Source organism: Kogia breviceps, chromosome 3, assembly GCF_026419965.1.
Source record: "Kogia breviceps isolate mKogBre1 chromosome 3, mKogBre1 haplotype 1, whole genome shotgun sequence".
NCBI lineage: Eukaryota > Metazoa > Chordata > Mammalia > Artiodactyla > Physeteridae > Kogia > Kogia breviceps.
In genome coordinates, this window is record NC_081312.1 from 128,340,597 (window position 1) to 128,355,685 (window position 15,089).

Genomic DNA, 15,089 nt, shown 5'->3' on the forward strand with positions numbered 1-15,089 from the left:
GGGTTTCCAATGAGTGCTTTCGCTGTCGGAAGATTGCGTTGAACCTGGAGAGTTGGGACCCATGGAATGGGGAGCACGCAGGATTCCTTTCAAGGGTCTGCATTTGCTTTCCCAACCTCACCAATCGTCTCAGCCCCAAGAGTGTCCAGCCTTATGTCTTCTGCCGCTGGGGCTGTAGATGTGGTCAATCCTGGTTGCATGCCAGTCCCTGAACGCATTTTGGAAGAATTTCTCTCTGTTTTGCCCTGCTTGTTTCTTCTTTATGTTGGAAATGTATCCTCAGAACGGGTCTGAGCTGATTTTCCCTGCTGGTTTTAGGCCGCTTTACACACACTTGATGCACTTACACAGAGATATCAAGACTTAGCTTTTAAGATGCTTACTAGTCGGATAGATACTTGTGCGATGAACAGGGTCTGGTGAGTCCAGTTGATTGAGCAAGGAGTAGGTCGTGTCCATTCCATATTCGGTTTTCGGAAGGGTATGTGTGCTCATTTCAAACTCGAGTTTTATGCGTCACCCCACCTCACCTTTCCCCTGAAGCAGGCATAAGTGTGTTTTCTAAAAGCGTGACTCTGTTCTGTTTGGGGATTCCGTTCATGGGGAGCGATTTTTACATTCCCTCGATAAGTGATATCATAAGTTTCTTTTTTTGTGGGACTTATTTCACTGAGGATGATCGTACCTAAATCCACTCAGGATGCTGCTACCAGCCTCATGACGTGGATTTCATGGCTGAGTGACACTCCATTGGACCTACGTAGCACCACTTGTCCACTTGTCCACTTGTCTTTGTCCACTTGTCCACTCGTCTTTGTCCACTTGGCTCTTTCCTGGGATATGAAACGTGTACCGGAGTGGAGGTTCTTGTCAAGACAGCAGCCCTCAACTTTGGGGTCCCTGTGTCTGGTTGATTTTTTCATTTTCCCAAGGTCAACGCCCATGTGTGGAAGTGCCCTATGCTCTGTGGTTCTGTGTTCTACATGGTTTGGGAAAGAGGATACATTTGTGAAGATTGGCAGTTGGCCATTGACATCCCGCCCATCAGCTTGACAAGGCTCCCTTGACTCCGTGGGCTGTCCTGCCTTTCTGGTTTTTAGACTTTTTTCGCCTGGCCCTTTTGCCCCGGGGCGGGGGGGCGAGAGATTTCTTTGTAGTGCTGATTTGCTCTCCCAGGTTGCTTGGTTGGCCAAAAAGGGCGTATGCGTTTTTTCCTGAATATATTCAGGAAAAAACGCATACGCCCTTTTTGGCCAACCGCATCATTGTCCACGTTCTGGCGCTTTTCATGTGCTATCGGGGCCATTCCGATGTACCCGTTGACATCCGTTTCCTGCAATTCTGCCTTGCGTTCAACGCCTCTTCGTAGCCTGACCTCAATATATTTTGGGGCGATAGTTATCGTTTAGAACTCTGCAGGTTTGGGAAGTGCAGTGCCCCTGAGCTCCATTTCCCAAGTCGCTTTTTTGTGAGTGGGACGCAGCACGGCTGGATGGCTTCACGCCCTATTGTCGATCCGCGGTGGCAGGCTGAACCTCTGGTGAATTCTTCTTCGTGATGGGAAATGAGAGTGACATGTGCCCGACCAAACACCTCCAGCGAGTCTCTCATTGGTTCCCCCTCTTGCAGTTCATCCTGCGGACAAATTGCAGACGGCACGAAAGAGGCATGGAAAGGCGCCGAGTCTCCAAGTGGGGAGATTGTTAGTAAGGGGGCCTGAATGGAGAACACGAGCACCAGGAGATGAAAACTGAGGTGAGTTTCAGAAAGCTTTCCCGATCCCACGGTGTAGCATCCGCTGGGTTTCCAATGAGTGCTTTCGCTGTCGGAAGATTGCGTTGAACCTGGAGAGTTGGGACCCATGGAATGGGGAGCACGCAGGATTCCTTTCAAGGGTCTGCATTTGCTTTCCCAACCTCACCCATCGTCTCAGCCCCAAGAGTGTCCAGCCTTATGTCTTCTGCCGCTGGGGCTGTAGATGTGGTCAATCCTGGTTGCATGCCAGTCCCTGAACGCATTTTGGAAGAATTTCTCTCTGGTTTGGCCTGCTTGTTTCTTCTTTGTGTTGGAAATGTATCCTCAGAATGGGTCTGAGCTGACTTTCCCTGCTGGTTTTAGGCCGCTTTACACACACTTGATGCACTTACACAGAGATATCAAGACTTAGCTTTTAAGATGCTTACTAGTCAGATAGATACTTGTGCGATGAACAGGGTCTGGTGAGTCCAGTTGATTGAGCAAGGAGTAGGTCGTGTCCATTCCATATTCGGTTTTCGGAAGGGTATCTGTGCTCATTTCAAACTCGAGTTTTATGCGTCACCCCACCTCACCTTTCCCCTGAAGCAGGCATAAGTGTGTTTTCTAAAAGCGTGACTCTGTTCTGTTTGGGGATTCCGTTCATGGGGAGCGATTTTTACATTCCCTCGATAAGTGATATCATAAGTTTCTTTTTTTGTGGGACTTATTTCACTGAGGATGATCGTACCTAAATCCACTCAGGATGCTGCTACCAGCCTCATGACGTGGATTTCATGGCTGAGTGACACTCCATTGGACCTACGTAGCACCACTTGTCCACTTGTCCACTTGTCTTTGTCCACTTGTCCACTCGTCTTTGTCCACTTGGCTCTTTCCTGGGATATGAAACGTGTACCGGAGTGGAGGTTCTTGTCAAGACAGCAGCCCTCAACTTTGGGGTCCCTGTGTCTGGTTGATTTTTTCATTTTCCCAAGGTCAACGCCCATGTGTGGAAGTGCCCTATGCTCTGTGGTTCTGTGTTTTACATGGTTTGGGAAAGAGGATACATTTGTGAAGATTGGCTGTTGGCCATTGACATCCCGCCCATCAGCTTAACAAGGCTCCCTTGACTCCGTGGGCTGTCCTGCCTTTCTGGTTTTTAGACTTTTTTCGCCTGGCCCTTTTGCCCCGGGGGGGGGGGCGAGAGATTTCTTTGTAGTGCTGATTTGCTCTCCCAGGTTGCTTGGTTGGCCAAAAAGGGCGTATGCGTTTTTTCCTGAATATATTCAGGAAAAAACGCATACGCCCTTTTTGGCCAACCGCATCATTGTCCACGTTCTGGCGCTTTTCATGTGCTATCGGGGCCATTCCGATGTACCCGTTGACATCCGTTTCCTGCAGTTCTGACTTGCGTTCAGCGCCTGTTCGTAGCCTGACCTCAATATATTTTGGGGCGATAGTTATCGTTTAGAACTCTGCAGGTTTGGGAAGTGCAGTGCCCCTGAGCTCCATTTCCCAAGTCGCTTTTTTGTGAGTGGGACGCAACACGGCTGGATGGCTTCACGCCCTATTGTCGATCCGCGGTGGCAGGCTGAACCTCTGGTGAATTCTTCTTCGTGATGGGAAATGAGAGTGACATGTGCCCGACCAAACACCTCCAGCGAGTCTCTCATTGGTTCCCCCTCTTGCAGGTCATCCTGCGGACAAATTGCAGACGGTACGAAAGAGGCATGGAAAGGCGCCGAGTCTCCAAGTGGGGAGATTGTTAGTAAGGGGGCCTGAATGGAGAACACGAGCACCAGGAGATGAAAACTGAGGTGAGTTTCAGAAAGCTTTCCCGATCCCACGGTGTAGCATCCGCTGGGTTTCCAATGAGTGCTTTCGCTGTCGGAAGATTGCGTTGAACCTGGAGAGTTGGGACCCATGGAATGGGGAGCACGCAGGATTCCTTTCAAGGGTCTGCATTTGCTTTCCCAACCTCACCAATCGTCTCAGCCCCAAGAGTGTCCAGCCTTATGTCTTCTGCCGCTGGGGTTGTAGATGTGGTCAATCCTGGTTGCATGCCAGTCCCTGAACGCATTTTGGAAGAATTTCTCTCTGTTTTGCCCTGCTTGTTTCTTCTTTGTGTTGGAAATGTATCCTCAGAATGGGTCTGAGCTGATTTTCCCTGCTGGTTTTAGGCCGCTTTACACACACTTGATGCACTTACACAGAGATATCAAGACTTAGCTTTTAAGATGCTTACTAGTCGGATAGATACGTGTGCGATGAACAGGGTCTGGTGAGTCCAGTTGATTGAGCAAGGAGTAGGTCGTGTCCATTCCATATTCGGTTTTCGGAAGGGTATGTGTGCTCATTTCAAACTCGAGTTTTATGCGTCACCCCACCTCACCTTTCCCCTGAAGCAGGCATAAGTGTGTTTTCTAAAAGCGTGACTCTGTTCTGTTTGGGGATTCCGTTCATGGGGAGCGATTTTTACATTCCCTCGATAAGTGATATCATAAGTTTCTTTTTTTGTGGGACTTATTTCACTGAGGATGATCGTACCTAAATCCACTCAGGATGCTGCTACCAGCCTCATGACGTGGATTTCATGGCTGAGTGACACTCCATTGGACCTACGTAGCACCACTTGTCCACTTGTCCACTTGTCTTTGTCCACTTGTCCACTCGTCTTTGTCCACTTGGCTCTTTCCTGGGATATGAAACGTGTACCGGAGTGGAGGTTCTTGTCAAGACAGCAGCCCTCAACTTTGGGGTCCCTGTGTCTGGTTGATTTTTTCATTTTCCCAAGGTCAACGCCCATGTGTGGAAGTGCCCTATGCTCTGTGGTTCTGTGTTTTACATGGTTTGGGAAAGAGGATACATTTGTGAAGATTGGCTGTTGGCCATTGACATCCCGCCCATCAGCTTAACAAGGCTCCCTTGACTCCGTGGGCTGTCCTGCCTTTCTGGTTTTTAGACTTTTTTCGCCTGGCCCTTTTGCCCCGGGGGGGGGGGGCGAGAGATTTCTTTGTAGTGCTGATTTGCTCTCCCAGGTTGCTTGGTTGGCCAAAAAGGGCGTATGCGTTTTTTCCTGAATATATTCAGGAAAAAACGCATACGCCCTTTTTGGCCAACCGCATCATTGTCCACGTTCTGGCGCTTTTCATGTGCTATCGGGGCCATTCCGATGTACCCGTTGACATCCGTTTCCTGCAATTCTGCCTTGCGTTCAACGCCTCTTCGTAGCCTGACCTCAATATATTTTGGGGCGATAGTTATCGTTTAGAACTCTGCAGGTTTGGGAAGTGCAGTGCCCCTGAGCTCCATTTCCCAAGTCGCTTTTTTGTGAGTGGGACGCAACACGGCTGGATGGCTTCACGCCCTATTGTCGATCCGGGGTGGCAGGCTGAACCTCTGGTGAATTCTTCTTCGTGATGGGAAATGAGAGTGACATGTGCCCGACCAAACACCTCCAGCGAGTCTCTCATTGGTTCCCCCTCTTGCAGTTCATCCTGCGGACAAATTGCAGACGGTACGAAAGAGGCATGGAAAGGCGCCGAGTCTCCAAGTGGGGAGATTGTTAGTAAGGGGGCCTGAATGGAGAACACGAGCACCAGGAGATGAAAACTGAGGTGAGTTTCAGAAAGCTTTCCCGATCCCACGGTGTAGCATCCGCTGGGTTTCCAATGAGTGCTTTCGCTGTCGGAAGATTGCGTTGAACCTGGAGAGTTGGGACCCATGGAATGGGGAGCACGCAGGATTCCTTTCAAGGGTCTGCATTTGCTTTCCCAACCTCACCCATCGTCTCAGCCCCAAGAGTGTCCAGCCTTATGTCTTCTGCCGCTGGGGCTGTAGATGTGGTCAATCCTGGTTGCATGCCAGTCCCTGAACGCATTTTGGAAGAATTTCTCTCTGGTTTGGCCTGCTTGTTTCTTCTTTGTGTTGGAAATGTATCCTCAGAATGGGTCTGAGCTGACTTTCCCTGCTGGTTTTAGGCCGCTTTACACACACTTGATGCACTTACACAGAGATATCAAGACTTAGCTTTTAAGATGCTTACTAGTCGGATAGATACTTGTGCGATGAACAGGGTCTGGTGAGTCCAGTTGATTGAGCAAGGAGTAGGTCGTGTCCATTCCATATTCGGTTTTCGGAAGGGTATCTGTGCTCATTTCAAACTCGAGTTTTATGCGTCACCCCACCTCACCTTTCCCCTGAAGCAGGCATAAGTGTGTTTTCTAAAAGCGTGACTCTGTTCTGTTTGGGGATTCCGTTCATGGGGAGCGATTTTTACATTCCCTCGAGAAGTGATATCATAAGTTTCTTTTTTTGTGGGACTTATTTCACTGAGGATGATCGTACCTAAATCCACTCAGGATGCTGCTACCAGCCTCATGACGTGGATTTCATGGCTGAGTGACACTCCATTGGACCTACGTAGCACCACTTGTCCACTTGTCCACTTGTCTTTGTCCACTTGTCCACTCGTCTTTGTCCACGTGGCTCTTTCCTGGGATATGAAACGTGTACCGGAGTGGAGGTTCTTGTCAAGACAGCAGCCCTCAACTTTGGGGTCCCTGTGTCTGGTTGATTTTTTCATTTTCCCAAGGTCAACGCCCATGTGTGGAAGTGCCCTATGCTCTGTGGTTCTGTGTTTTATATGGTTTGGGAAAGAGGATACATTTGTGAAGATTGGCTGTTGGCCATTGACATCCCGCCCATCAGCTTAACAAGGCTCCCTTGACTCCGTGGGCTGTCCTGCCTTTCTGGTTTTTAGACTTTTTTCGCCTGGCCCTTTTGCCCCGGGGGGGGGGCGAGAGATTTCTTTGTAGTGCTGATTTGCTCTCCCAGGTTGCTTGGTTGGCCAAAAAGGGCGTATGCGTTTTTTCCTGAATATATTCAGGAAAAAACGCATACGCCCTTTTTGGCCAACCGCATCATTGTCCACGTTCTGGCGCTTTTCATGTGCTATCGGGGCCATTCCGATGTACCCGTTGACATCCGTTTCCTGCAATTCTGCCTTGCGTTCAACGCCTCTTCGTAGCCTGACCTCAATATATTTTGGGGCGATAGTTATCGTTTAGAACTCTGCAGGTTTGGGAAGTGCAGTGCCCCTGAGCTCCATTTCCCAAGTCGCTTTTTTGTGAGTGGGACGCAACACGGCTGGATGGCTTCACGCCCTATTGTCGATCCGCGGTGGCAGGCTGAACCTCTGGTGAATTCTTCTTCGTGATGGGAAATGAGAGTGACATGTGCCCGACCAAACACCTCCAGCGAGTCTCTCATTGGTTCCCCCTCTTGCAGTTCATCCTGCGGACAAATTGCAGACGGTACGAAAGAGGCATGGAAAGGCGCCGAGTCTCCAAGTGGGGAGATTGTTAGTAAGGGGGCCTGAATGGAGAACACGAGCACCAGGAGATGAAAACTGAGGTGAGTTTCAGAAAGCTTTCCCGATCCCACGGTGTAGCATCCGCTGGGTTTCCAATGAGTGCTTTCACTGTCGGAAGATTGCGTTGAACCTGGAGAGTTGGGACCCATGGAATGGGGAGCATGCAGGATTCCTTTCAAGGGTCTGCATTTGCTTTCCCAACCTCACCCATCGTCTCAGCCCCAAGAGTGTCCAGCCTTATGTCTTCCTCCGCTGGGGCTGTAGATGTGGTCAATCCTGGTTGCATGCCAGTCCCTGAACGCATTTTGGAAGAATTTCTCTCTGTTTTGCCCTGCTTGTTTCTTCTTTATGTTGGAAATGTATCCTCAGAATGGGTCTGAGCTGATTTTCCCTGCTGGTTTTAGGCCGCTTTACACACACTTGATGCACTTACACAGAGATATCAAGACTTAGCTTTTAAGATGCTTACTAGTCGGATAGATACTTGTGCGATGAACAGGGTCTGGTGAGTCCAGTTGATTGAGCAAGGAGTAGGTCGTGTCCATTCCATATTCGGTTTTCGGAAGGGTATGTGTGCTCATTTCAAACTCGAGTTTTATGCGTCACCCCACCTCACCTTTCCCCTGAAGCAGGCATAAGTGTGTTTAATAAAAGCGTGACTCTGTTCTGTTTGGGGATTCCGTTCATGGGGAGCGATTTTTACATTCCCTCGATAAGTGATATCATAAGTTTCTTTTTTTGTGGGACTTATTTCACTGAGGATGATCGTACCTAAATCCACTCAGGATGCTGCTACCAGCCTCATGACGTGGATTTCATGGCTGAGTGACACTCCATTGGACCTACGTAGCACCACTTGTCCACTTGTCCACTTGTCTTTGTCCACTTGTCCACTCGTCTTTGTCCACTTGGCTCTTTCCTGGGATATGAAACGTGTACCGGAGTGGAGGTTCTTGTCAAGACAGCAGCCCTCAACTTTGGGGTCCCTGTGTCTGGTTGATTTTTTCATTTTCCCAAGGTCAACGCCCATGTGTGGAAGTGCCCTATGCTCTGTGGTTCTGTGTTTTACATGGTTTGGGAAAGAGGATACATTTGTGAAGATTGGCTGTTGGCCATTGACATCCCGCCCATCAGCTTAACAAGGCTCCCTTGACTCCGTGGGCTGTCCTGCCTTTCTGGTTTTTAGACTTTTTTCGCCTGGCCCTTTTGCCCCGGGGGGGGGGGGGCGAGAGATTTCTTTGTAGTGCTGATTTGCTCTCCCAGGTTGCTTGGTTGGCCAAAAAGGGCGTATGCGTTTTTTCCTGAATATATTCAGGAAAAAACGCATACGCCCTTTTTGGCCAACCGCATCATTGTCCACGTTCTGGCGCTTTTCATGTGCTATCGGGGCCATTCCGATGTACCCGTTGACATCCGTTTCCTGCAATTCTGCCTTGCGTTCAACGCCTCTTCGTAGCCTGACCTCAATATATTTTGGGGCGATAGTTATCGTTTAGAACTCTGCAGGTTTGGGAAGTGCAGTGCCCCTGAGCTCCATTTCCCAAGTCGCTTTTTTGTGAGTGGGACGCAGCACGGCTGGATGGCTTCACGCCCTATTGTCGATCCGCGGTGGCAGGCTGAACCTCTGGTGAATTCTTCTTCGTGATGGGAAATGAGAGTGACATGTGCCCGACCAAACACCTCCAGCGAGTCTCTCATTGGTTCCCCCTCTTGCAGTTCATCCTGCGGAGAAATTGCAGACGGTACGAAAGAGGCATGGAAAGGCGCCAAGTCTCCAAGTGGGGAGATTGTTAGTAAGGGGGCCTGAATGGAGAACACGGGCACCAGGAGATGAAAACTGAGGTGAGTTTCAGAAAGCTTTCCCGATCCCACGGTGTAGCATCCGCTCCGTTTCCAATGAGTGCTTTCGCTGTCGGAAGATTGCGTTGAACCTGGAGAGTTGGGACCCATGGAATGGGGAGCACGCAGGATTCCTTTCAAGGGTCTGCATTTGCTTTCCCAACCTCACCAATCGTCTCAGCCCCAAGAGTGTCCAGCCTTATGTCTTCCGCCGCTGGGGCTGTAGATGTGGTCAATCCTGGTTGCATGCCAGTCCCTGAACGCATTTTGGAAGAATTTCTCTCTGTTTTGCCCTGCTTGTTTCTTCTTTATGTTGGAAATGTATCCTCAGAATGGGTCTGAGCTGATTTTCCCTGCTGGTTTTAGGCCGCTTTACACACACTTGATGCACTTACACAGAGATATCAAGACTTAGCTTTTAAGATGCTTACTAGTCGGATAGATACTTGTGCGATGAACAGGGTCTGGTGAGTCCAGTTGATTGAGCAAGGAGTAGGTCGTGTCCATTCCATATTCGGTTTTCGGAAGGGTATCTGTGCTCATTTCAAACTCGAGTTTTATGCGTCACCCCACCTCACCTTTCCCCTGAAGCAGGCATAAGTGTGTTTTCTAAAAGCGTGACTCTGTTCTGTTTGGGAATTCCGTTCATGGGGAGCGATTTTTACATTCCCTCGATAAGTGATATCATAAGTTTCTTTTTTTGTGGGACTTATTTCACTGAGGATGATCGTACCTAAATCCACTCAGGATGCTGCTACCAGCCTCATGACGTGGATTTCATGGCTGAGTGACACTCCATTGGACCTACGTAGCACCACTTGTCCACTTGTCCACTTGTCTTTGTCCACTTGTCCACTCGTCTTTGTCCACTTGGCTCTTTCCTGGGATATGAAACGTGTACCGGAGTGGAGGTTCTTGTCAAGACAGCAGCCCTCAACTTTGGGGTCCCTGTGTCTGGTTGATTTTTTCATTTTCCCAAGGTCAACGCCCATGTGTGGAAGTGCCCTATGCTCTGTGGTTCTGTGTTTTACATGGTTTGGGAAAGAGGATACATTTGTGAAGATTGGCTGTTGGCCATTGACATCCCGCCCATCAGCTTAACAAGGCTCCCTTGACTCCGTGGGCTGTCCTGCCTTTCTGGTTTTTAGACTTTTTTCGCCTGGCCCTTTTGCCCCGGGGGCGGGGCGAGAGATTTCTTTGTAGTGCTGATTTGCTCTCCCAGGTTGCTTGGTTGGCCAAAAAGGGCGTATGCGTTTTTTCCTGAATATATTCAGGAAAAAACGCATACGCCCTTTTTGGCCAACCGCATCATTGTCCACGTTCTGGCGCTTTTCATGTGCTATCGGGGCCATTCCGATGTACCCATTGATATCCGTTTCCTGCAATTCTGCCTTGCGTTCAACGCCTCTTCGTTGCCTGACCTCAATATATTTTGGGGCGATAGTTATCGTTTAGAACTCTGCAGGTTTGGGAAGTGCAGTGCCCCTGAGCTCCATTTCCCAAGTCGCTTTTTTGTGAATGGGACGCAACACGGCTGGATGGCTTCACGCCCTCTTGTCGATCCGCGGTGGCAGGCTGAACCTCTGGTGAATTCTTCTTCGTGATGGGAAATGAGAGTGACATGTGCCCGACCAAACACCTCCAGCGAGTCTCTCATTGGTTCCCCCTCTTGCAGTTCATCCTGCGGACAAATTGCAGACGGTACGAAAGAGGCATGGAAAGGCGCCGAGTCTCCAAGTGGGGAGATTGTTAGTAAGGGGGCCTCAATGGAGAACACGAGCACCAGGAGATGAAAACTGAGGTGAGTTTCAGAAAGCTTTCCCGATCCCACGGTGTAGCATCCGCTGGGTTTCCAATGAGTGCTTTCGCTGTCGGAAGATTGCGTTGAACCTGGAGAGTTGGGACCCATGGAATGGGGAGCACGCAGGATTCCTTTCAAGGGTCTGCATTTGCTTTCCCAACCTCACCCATCGTCTCAGCCCCAAGAGTGTCCAGCCTTATGTCTTCTGCCGCTGGGGCTGTAGATGTGGTCAATCCTGGTTGCATGCCAGTCCCTGAACGCATTTTGGAAGAATTTCTCTCTGGTTTGGCCTGCTTGTTTCTTCTTTGTGTTGGAAATATATCCTCAGAATGGGTCTGAGCTGACTTTCCCTGCTGGTTTTAGGCCGCTTTACACACACTTGATGCACTTACACAGAGATATCAAGACTTAGCTTTTAAGATGCTTACTAGTCGGATAGATACTTGTGCGATGAACAGGGTCTGGTGAGTCCAGTTGATTGAGCAAGGAGTAGGTCGTGTCCATTCCATATTCGGTTTTCGGAAGGGTATCTGTGCTCATTTCAAACTCGAGTTTTATGCGTCACCCCACCTCACCTTTCCCCTGAAGCAGGCATAAGTGTGTTTTCTAAAAGCGTGACTCTGTTCTGTTTGGGGATTCCGTTCATGGGGAGCGATTTTTACATTCCCTCGAGAAGTGATATCATAAGTTTCTTTTTTTGTGGGACTTATTTCACTGAGGATGATCGTACCTAAATCCACTCAGGATGCTGCTACCAGCCTCATGACGTGGATTTCATGGCTGAGTGACACTCCATTGGACCTACGTAGCACCACTTGTCCACTTGTCCACTTGTCTTTGTCCACTTGTCCACTCGTCTTTGTCCACGTGGCTCTTTCCTGGGATATGAAACGTGTACCGGAGTGGAGGTTCTTGTCAAGACAGCAGCCCTCAACTTTGGGGTCCCTGTGTCTGGTTGATTTTTTCATTTTCCCAAGGTCAACGCCCATGTGTGAAAATGCCCTATGCTCTGTGGTTCTGTGTTTTACATGGTTTGGCAAAGAGGATACATTTGTGAAGATTGGCTGTTGGCCATTGACATCCCGCCCATCAGCTTAACAAGGCTCCCTTGACTCCGTGGGCTGTCCTGCCTTTCTGGTTTTTAGACTATTTTCGCCTGGCCCTTTTGCCCCGGGGGGGGGGGGGCGAGAGATTTCTTTGTAGTGCTGATTTGCTCTCCCAGGTTGCTTGGTTGGCCAAAAAGGGCGTATGCGTTTTTTCCTGAATATATTCAGGAAAAAACGCATACGCCCTTTTTGGCCAACCGCATCATTGTCCACGTTCTGGCGCTTTTCGTGTGCTATCGGGGCCATTCCGATGTACCCGTTGACATCCGTTTCCTGCAGTTCTGCCTTGGGTTCAGCGCCTCTTCGTAGCCTGACCTCAATATATTTTGGGGCGATAGTTATCGTTTAGAACTCTGCAGGTTTGGGAAGTGCAGTGCCCCTGAGCTCCATTTCCCAAGTCGCTTTTTTGTGAGTGGGACGCAACACGGCTGGATGGCTTCACGCCCTATTGTCGATCCGCGGTGGCAGGCTGAACCTCTGGTGAATTCTTCTTCGTGATGGGAAATGAGAGTGACATGTGCCCGACCAAACGCCTCCAGCGAGTCTCTCATTGGTTCCCCCTCTTGCAGTTCATCCTGCGGACAAATTGCAGACGGTACGAAAGAGGCATGGAAAGGCGCCGAGTCTCCAAGTGGGGAGATTGTTAGTAAGGGGGCCTGAATGGAGAACACGAGCACCAGGAGATGAAAACTGAGGTGAGTTTCAGAAAGCTTTCCCGATCCCACGGTGTAGCATCCGCTGGGTTTCCAATGAGTGCTTTCGCTGTCGGAAGATTGCGTTGAACCTGGAGAGTTGGGACCCATGGAATGGGGAGCACGCAGGATTCCTTTCAAGGGTCTGCATTTGCTTTCCCAACCTCACCAATCGTCTCAGTCCCAAGAGTGTCCAGCCTTATGTCTTCTGCCGCTGGGGCTGTAGATGTGGTCAATCCTGGTTGCATGCCAGTCCCTGAACGCATTTTGGAAGAATTTCTCTCTGTTTTGCCCTGCTTGTTTCTTCTTTATGTTGGAAATGTATCCTCAGAATGGGTCTGAGCTGATTTTCCCTGCTGGTTTTAGGCCGCTTTACACACACTTGATGCACTTACACAGAGATATCAAGACTTAGCTTTTAAGATGCTTACTAGTCGGATAGATACTTGTGCGATGAACAGGGTCTGGTGAGTCCAGTTGATTGAGCAAGGAGTAGGTCGTGTCCATTCCATATTCGGTTTTCGGAAGGGTATGTGTGCTCATTTCAAACTCGAGTTTTATGCGTCACCCCACCTCACCTTTCCCCTGAAGCAGGCATAAGTGTGTTTTCTAAAAGCGTGACTCTGTTCTGTTTGGGGATTCCGTTCATGGGGAGCGATTTTTACATTCCCTCGATAAGTGATATCATAAGTTTCTTTTTTTGTGGGACTTATTTCACTGAGGATGATCGTACCTAAATCCACTCAGGATGCTGCTACCAGCCTCATGACGTGGATTTCATGGCTGAGTGACACTCCATTGGACCTACGTAGCACCACTTGTCCACTTGTCCACTTGTCTTTGTCCACTTGTCCACTCGTCTTTGTCCACTTGGCTCTTTCCTGGGATATGAAACGTGTACCGGAGTGGAGGTTCTTGTCAAGACAGCAGCCCTCAACTTTGGGGTCCCTGTGTCTGGTTGATTTTTTCATTTTCCCAAGGTCAACGCCCATGTGTGGAAGTGCCCTATGCTCTGTGGTTCTGTGTTCTACATGGTTTGGGAAAGAGGATACATTTGTGAAGATTGGCAGTTGGCCATTGACATCCCGCCCATCAGCTTGACAAGGCTCCCTTGACTCCGTGGGCTGTCCTGCCTTTCTGGTTTTTAGACTTTTTTCGCCTGGCCCTTTTGCCCCGGGGCGGGGGGGCGAGAGATTTCTTTGTAGTGCTGATTTGCTCTCCCAGGTTGCTTGGTTGGCCAAAAAGGGCGTATGCGTTTTTTCCTGAATATATTCAGGAAAAAACGCATACGCCCTTTTTGGCCAACCGCATCATTGTCCACGTTCTGGCGCTTTTCATGTGCTATCGGGGCCATTCCGATGTACCCGTTGACATCCGTTTCCTGCAATTCTGCCTTGCGTTCAACGCCTCTTCGTAGCCTGACCTCAATATATTTTGGGGCGATAGTTATCGTTTAGAACTCTGCAGGTTTGGGAAGTGCAGTGCCCCTGAGCTCCATTTCCCAAGTCGCTTTTTTGTGAGTGGGACGCAGCACGGCTGGATGGCTTCACGCCCTATTGTCGATCCGCGGTGGCAGGCTGAACCTCTGGTGAATTCTTCTTCGTGATGGGAAATGAGAGTGACATGTGCCCGACCAAACACCTCCAGCGAGTCTCTCATTGGTTCCCCCTCTTGCAGTTCATCCTGCGGACAAATTGCAGACGGCACGAAAGAGGCATGGAAAGGCGCCGAGTCTCCAAGTGGGGAGATTGTTAGTAAGGGGGCCTGAATGGAGAACACGAGCACCAGGAGATGAAAACTGAGGTGAGTTTCAGAAAGCTTTCCCGATCCCACGGTGTAGCATCCGCTGGGTTTCCAATGAGTGCTTTCGCTGTCGGAAGATTGCGTTGAACCTGGAGAGTTGGGACCCATGGAATGGGGAGCACGCAGGATTCCTTTCAAGGGTCTGCATTTGCTTTCCCAACCTCACCCATCGTCTCAGCCCCAAGAGTGTCCAGCCTTATGTCTTCTGCCGCTGGGGCTGTAGATGTGGTCAATCCTGGTTGCATGCCAGTCCCTGAACGCATTTTGGAAGAATTTCTCTCTGGTTTGGCCTGCTTGTTTCTTCTTTGTGTTGGAAATGTATCCTCAGAATGGGTCTGAGCTGACTTTCCCTGCTGGTTTTAGGCCGCTTTACACACACTTGATGCACTTACACAGAGATATCAAGACTTAGCTTTTAAGATGCTTACTAGTCAGATAGATACTTGTGCGATGAACAGGGTCTGGTGAGTCCAGTTGATTGAGCAAGGAGTAGGTCGTGTCCATTCCATATTCGGTTTTCGGAAGGGTATCTGTGCTCATTTCAAACTCGAGTTTTATGCGTCACCCCACCTCACCTTTCCCCTGAAGCAGGCATAAGTGTGTTTTCTAAAAGCGTGACTCTGTTCTGTTTGGGGATTCCGTTCATGGGGAGCGATTTTTACATTCCCTCGATAAGTGATATCATAAGTTTCTTTTTTTGTGGGACTTATTTCACTGAGGATGATCGTACCTAAATC